This window comes from Halyomorpha halys, unplaced genomic scaffold, assembly GCF_000696795.3.
Source record: "Halyomorpha halys isolate HHAL.00 unplaced genomic scaffold, Hhal_1.1 Scaffold396.1, whole genome shotgun sequence".
Taxonomy (NCBI): Eukaryota; Metazoa; Arthropoda; class Insecta; order Hemiptera; family Pentatomidae; genus Halyomorpha; species Halyomorpha halys.
The window spans coordinates 371,458-379,022 of record NW_027111420.1 but is presented as its reverse complement, the minus strand read 5'-3'; positions in this window follow the sequence as shown (position 1 = coordinate 379,022).

Here is a 7,565-nt window from a genome sequence, read left to right as displayed (position 1 = left end):
TTTTATTAAATTTGTATACCATTTGGAAGGTTTTTTTTATTCTCTACTTTTTTATTCTTTATTATTTTTGTGTTCACCATCTTTACAGGTCCTCCGTTATTTATCTTTTCACCACCGAACCAGCGAACGATTTTTTTGGGGGAAGAGGTAAGTTAGTTCATTTAAGAAAAGCCCCTCGCCCCAACAGTCAGACATTTTTCACTCAATGATATTTATCGCTGTACCCATTATCACAGTCCTTATCATAACATGATAGTAAGTCAATAAGAAGACGATCGTTTAATATCTTCTAAATATTCTTTCGTAGGAAAAATATTGTTTACTTTTTATTAAATAATATTATGGTGGAAGATTATTGATTGACCGTGTGTAAAGATGAATGGAATATGGTCCGGGTGCGGTAAAAAAAACAACTCAAATAGTAGATAATTATACTATTTTATTGAGCCAACGTTTCGCCCCACGTTGCAGGGCTAAAAAAGATACAAACACTATAGTTATAAAAAAAAAAAAAAAACAAGGAAAAAGAAAACAATAAGTGTAAAATAACAGGGGTATAAAATGAAAAGTAAGATATAATAAGAAAAATTAAAGGTTGTAAATAGTAAATGAAAAGGGTAATAGTAACTAGATAGATAAGAGAAGAATATATAAGAATATCATAACTATAAATATATATAAGAATATCATAACTTTCTTTAATATTTCTTCTCTTATCTATCTGTTACTATTACCCTTTTCATTTACTATTTACAACCTTTAATTTTTCTTATTATATCTTACTTTTCATTTTATACCCCTGTTATTTTACACTTATCTTTTTCTTTTTTGTAACTATAGTGTTTGTATCTTTTTTAGCCCTGCAACGTGGGGCGAAACGTTGGCTCAATAAAATAGTATAATTATCTACTATTTGACTTTTTTTTTTTTACCGCACCCGGACCATATTTCATTCATAAATAATATTATATTATTATTTTACCAAAATGACTTTCTCTAATAGGATAAAATAGGAACGAGCAGGCTTTTGTTCAAGATCTATAGTACCTTCTTGTAACATGAGCCCCGAATCATCCTCTAGCCTCAGCCAATGGGTCTAAACACTCCAAAATCAGAGAAGCTGAGGTACATCTTTCTAACTGTGACTTCTATAAGTCTTGTTATAATAACATTTAGACAAACTTAAAATTTAAAATCGATAAGTAACAATTATTAGGTAATGACCTGAGCATGTACAAGATTTCTCCGTCAGGGTTGATGCGTATGAGGACGTTGGGTACAGTGACGAACTGGAACTCGGCGTGCTTGGCGTTGGGGAAGTAGACCTCTGGCTTCCAAATGGCTTTCACTAAGTTGGGGTCGTTTAAATCCAGCACCTCCGTGATGTCAGGGTGCTGGAGTCGCTCATCATGCCACTTCTGTCGCAGGTACAGGTCTACCTCGTAGTCCTGAAACAAAGATAGTTTATTATTAATTTTTTTTTTTAAAAACAACATATATATTTATAAATAAAAAAATGAAATGAAATGAAATGAAAAAATAACTTTATTCTGGGACATATGTCCCCTAAGAATAATTACAAGGTTCATACAGTGAGAAAAATATGTCAGTTTGTTAGCGGTAGGAAATATTCATAAAGCAATTGTATAAAAAGTGATTCTGTTAACTTTTGAACAGTGTTAATGAAGCAAGTTAGTAAATCTGTTTAAAATTGGTGAATATTATAGAAAACTGGATAACTCCATCAAAAAACACGATATACGATGGCTTACTACACAATAGTGCTAAGTACATTTCCACTAACTTTAGGAAAGTTACTTTTAGGAAAATTACTAAGTATTTTTTTTATTTTTTGGAATGAACAGATTTGGATTTTATATCTAAATTTGTTCAGTCAAAAAATTAATTGAAAAATTGTAATTTTCCTAAAATAGACAACCATTCTCCCCCCTCCCTCTAAAGTTAGTGAAAATGTACTATGAAGTAAGCAATCGATAAATAAGAACATTAGACTCTAGAGCGTACATCACATAACTTACTACTCTCATAGAAATTAGTTTTTGCTCAGGGCTGCTGAAATTTGTGTGATCGTAATAAATTATCCCACATCAATGAAGACAGAAATTCTTCGGTTTTACGTAAGACTCAAAACGCAGCAGTAACGATTCGTTTGAAAAAAAATAATGCAAATAAAGTTTAGGAAATATTTTTGAACCCCAACATTTTAGGTTTTTTAGGACAATATATGAAGGATGAAATATAATATAAAAATTCAAATTTTATATTTCGTTAGGGTCATTCAATAGGGATGTTCTCGGATATCCCCCGTGTTTTTCTCTGTATTTGCCAATAGCCGGGAGTTTTTAAAAAAAGTTCGAAGAGTAATTGTTATTGTCTCCAGACATCCTCTGTCCATCAATAGAACAAGAAACGATGGTAAATGACGCGAAAATTAGTATTTTCCTTAACTCTACTTAAACAAATCAACAAATAACTTTGTTGAAATTGAAACTATAACAACACTATACCTATAACTACTATAACAATTCTATAAAATTATATGCGTTTAACACTATAAAAATGAGAACCAAATTATTTATATTTATATATGTGAAGATAAGAATCAAGTTTTGAAAAAAAAAAAATTAATAAAGTCAAATAGGACAATAAAAATTTTTCTTCAAATAGAAAAATTAAAATGTGGTATAGAAAACATCCTGAATATCAAATAGTTGTGTTCTGGTAGGTACAAATTACCTGTATGTGTAAGTTAATACGGACTATTGTCGTAGCATCAATTGTTAGATTTTCTCATACTATTTATTATTCATTTTAAACAAAATTATAGGTATTTATTTAATGTAAATGAATGTACGTAAAAACTGCATTATTTCCTCACACTTCGGTTAGTTTGTAATAAAAGAAGGAAGTGGATGAAGATGTGATAAAATAGAGGTTATAAAAGAAAGAGAGACTATCTTCCAAGTTGGATATTTTTGTTTTATAGCCTAACGGATTGTACAATTTTCTTTTTTTAACATAAAAAAAGAAACATTTCTTCAGCAATGGAGCTTAAACATTCAGAAAACTTTGTAGATGTTAAACAAGCAGGAAAAAAAAAACTTTTGTCCCATCTTCCGTATTATAAAGTTTCCTGCATGAAAGGGTTTACATTGAGATAATTCAAAAGTTTGTAGAGAGTTTTTGTTCAGCTTTACTTACTGGAATTATGTGTTATTAATGATTACCTTAAACAAGACCAGTTTTAATGGATTTTCCAGATTAAAAAAGAAAAAAAAACAAGAAGTTCTAATTGGTTTGAAATAGTAAATAGTGACTTAACTAATCATTGGCGGAAAATCTTCAATAATCTAGTAAAGTATAAACAATTTACAGGTATTTTCCAAACAAAACTATATAAGGATTTATTTTTTGCTTCCTCACAATCTAAAGTAGGGAGGGATCTTTTGTATTTATATCGAGAGTGAACAATTTTTTGTAGCCAGAATAGAACATATTAGTTCTCATTCATGTTTCAGAAATAAATGATATAGCTATTCCCGCTAATCCGACTTTGATGAAATGTTTAGGATTGTATGGGTTGGTATCCAGATGGTCCCATATACAAAAGCGTAAATATCACCGAGGCAATAACATGGAGTGTCGAACGTCATACGCAGGTCTAGATAAAATTCAGGGACCCGGAAATCTCCCAGGCTTCCAGCAGTCTTTTTTTCTGACTGCTTCTGTTCTGTTACACTAATATTACATCATCAGAAGGATATCTAGATATATAAGCTAAGTTCTCGAATCATTAATTCATTAATATAAATTTCGAAAATTATTAGACTTGAAAGAAAACAGAAATATACTTATGGGTGGGATATAAACAAATACAAAAATTTCCTTACCCTCCTAGAAACACATATAGTCACCCAAATGAAAGTATACGATATAATATGTTATCTAGAGACTAGTTCCGGCTCTGTGGAAACTAATGTTTGACGAGTTGCTGGAGGAGCTAGAGAACAGAGAGTTCCTTGTCACGGCCTACGTCGACGACCTGGCAGTCATTGTGGCCGAGAACAGCAGAGCCAAATAGAAAATGGAGGCAGAAAGGTGTGCCGGTCTCGTAGGAGAATGTTGTAAAAGGAAGAAATTGAATATGGCTGCAGCTAAGACTCAGGCCATGCTTATAAGAGGCTCCAGTGATAGGGCTCATCATATTTCCTTGGACATCCAAGGACAGAGGATTAGACTGGGTGAGGAAGTGGCGTACCACGGGGAGAGGATAAGAAGACGCCACTCCTCACCTGATATATTTAAAGGATAGGGTGACCCTATCACTCAATGGATTGAGCAGGATAGGGAGTGCGTTCTGGGGAATCAGGTACCCTTCTACGATGACCATTTATAAAGGCGTGGTCCTGGGTATTCTGAGATACGCATCCCCAGCGTGGAGCCGGAACCTCGTGCAGGATCAAAAGAAAAGACTGGCAACCATACATAGGTATTCTTCAATGGGAATGGAATGGGCGGTGGAAAGCGAGCCAGAAGGGCGCTACTCTGAGGAAGTTCTTCCCTGAGAGCACTGAGAGGGAGGTGGGAGAAGAAGCAGATGCAGAATGGGACCAGAAGGGCTGGGTCAGGCTGCGTGGTGGAGGAGGCACCCGGGCCGATGCAGTGGATAAGGTGTAGTCCATCTAAAAGGCGTCACCAGAGCGCCAGGCTACAATAAATAATAAACATAATTATTGGTAGCAGTGGTAACGCAGTACCCCACTGCTACCGAATCCCGCATGGGAGAAATGGGGAATAAAAAAAGAAAAAAAAGTTCAATAGAATAACCCCCGCCCTTATGTTAGAAATCATCTGGTGAGGATTAAATAAAAAAGATTCTTCCACTCAATCATTTGTACTTCAGAGAAGATAAAGTCGAGGCTAGTAGAAGTAGTATTTTAAAATTTTGACTTATATTGCTTTAACCACTCTTCTTAGGCTTATCAAGTATTTTTCTGAATGAAATAAATATATATCTTGTGAGTTATAGATTATTGGCGATCTTCCCATTCGTAATTTTACAAACTATCACGTACAACTAGTTTCTTATACGCATACCTTTTGTACCAATTCCTCTTCCCACTCCTATGGGACCCCACTTTGGGTGATCTATTACGATATAGTATTGTTACTTGCCAAATCACATTTTAGACTTCGACTCAGGTGTTCTTTTCAGGTCATTTTATTTTTATGACAGTTTTAAATCGAAACTAAAAGCCATGCGGACCTTCTAAATAAGGTCCGATTTAGAGATCTTATATAGAATAGTTCGTTTTCGTTAGATTATAATTTTTAAAAAAGCGGTTTTTCGCTCTGTTATTCATAATTATTTAATGATGTTTATAATGAACCCTGCTAACAGACTGGGAAAATAAATTCAACATTTCTTCATAATTGGAAAAAATTCGTATTGGATTTGACGAAAATAATACTATACCAGTTTCCTACTTATCTCTTACTTTTTTTCATTTATGGACCAAATCGGTCAAGCTGTTTTCGAAATAGTGAATCATAAATGAAAATACATTTACAGAAGCCTAAGCGAAAGTATTTGATAAAATTTATATAGGGAGTAATTTAACTAAGGTGGGTCTATGCACCAACATCCAGAGGACACTCCTACCAAATACATTACCATTTATTACTGAGACTTTGGATGCTTAATACCTATGTGCCATAAGTATTATATTTCTTTAAAAAAAAGTTTTTGAAATCTTGATTAACACTTTTCTAAGCAATATTCTATGGAAGTATTAATGTGAATTTTATTTCTTACGTGGTCTTCAATGTGTATACAGATTTTCCAATACAAATTCTTTCCAATTATCACGGAAAATTGAATTTCCCCACATAACATTATTCAATATTTTGAATAACGGAGCGAAAAACCGCTTGGTCTTTTTTTCTTGAAAATTATAATCTGATGAAAAAGAAAAAATTCATATAAGATCTTTAGTTTCAATTTAAAACTATATTCAAAATGAAATAGAGGTTCGGTCTTTTTCGTCTTTACCATCACCTTTCCCTATTCTATATCATCGCTCAGCTATACTGCTACTAGTGTGAAATATGCCTTTAACGAATCTGACATAGCTTAAAACGCCATTTTAGCGACGAAAGGATATAAAATTTAAATCATGTATGTTATTGTGTGTGTATTTATTTATTTATTTTAATAATAAATAGGAGGATAATAAAGAATAAAAAAGGAAAAATTTATAAGACCCGACGTGTTTACAAGGTTTATGATAGAGTCTATCTGGCTAAGATAATCCTACTTTTGTACATATATATGCTTGTTCTTATTTCAAGCTGGAGATTCAGGGCGTGAAAGTGACATTCGATCAGTTTATTTGGTGAGATTGAGAGGAATGTAATATTCCAACTGACAGGTAGAGAAGGTATCACCAACCTAGAAAAAATTATGTGTATATGAAGTATTTTAAATTAGAAGAAAATAAACAGTGACATTTAAGAGTAAAAATTGCTAAATAGATAACAGTAAGTAAAATTTAGCACTAAGGGAATCAGATTTCAAATTTTGCTATGTATACATACATACTAATATGAATTTTTTCGGTATTACAAATTTGTCCTAAAATTTAGAGAGGAGTGTCCTGGTTCTTAGGTAGAACTTTGAATTTCAAAGTGGCATTAAGCTATAGAAAATTTAGTCATACCAGCAGATATCATATAAAAGAATTATTTGAACTGGTGTATAAAGTATGAAGCAGAATTAAATAATTTAATTTTTACTACTTATATACAAATTACAAAAATCAAACTTAACTGATAGAATCATTCTGAAAATTTAGCTAAAAATAATTACTATCATAATAGTCATTAAAACGTTATATATAAGTAAATAAAAATACATAATAGGTTTCAAAATTATATAAATGCCTATAATGGTTTAATAATTATATAAATATTTATATAATGGATATAGTATCCAATATAGATAGGGAAAAGAAATTAAAACACAATCTTTCCTTTCTATAATTCCCCTACTATGATTTTATATTTTTTTATGATTGAAAAAAAGTAAAAATAAATACAGTTGAACAGGAAAACTGTTTATAAAGATTTTCAATACTTAGAACACCGGAAAGACGAAGCATAAATATAATAACCGAAATGATGAAAGTTCTAGCGACAACGCCGCCTAAAGATTTATGACTGGTAATAACAAATTGGGAATTTTTATTAATATAGGAACTGTTTTTCGCAATATATCAATACCACGGTCCAATATCTATATATTGGAAAATGGAAGTTTTATGGGAGCTATCGACAAAGACAGTATGAAATTTCCATTTACCGTTTAGCGTGGGGCTAAGAGTGGAAAGGAACGAATAAATATAATTCAGACAAATCCCTAGTTTAAAAAGGACCGTAAATCCTACTTATTTCTCCTCTTCAACGTTTAGAATAATAACGTATGATTGGAGAAGAGACATTTTTTTAAATAAACATTTTCATATATTAGTAATTTTATTTTGAAA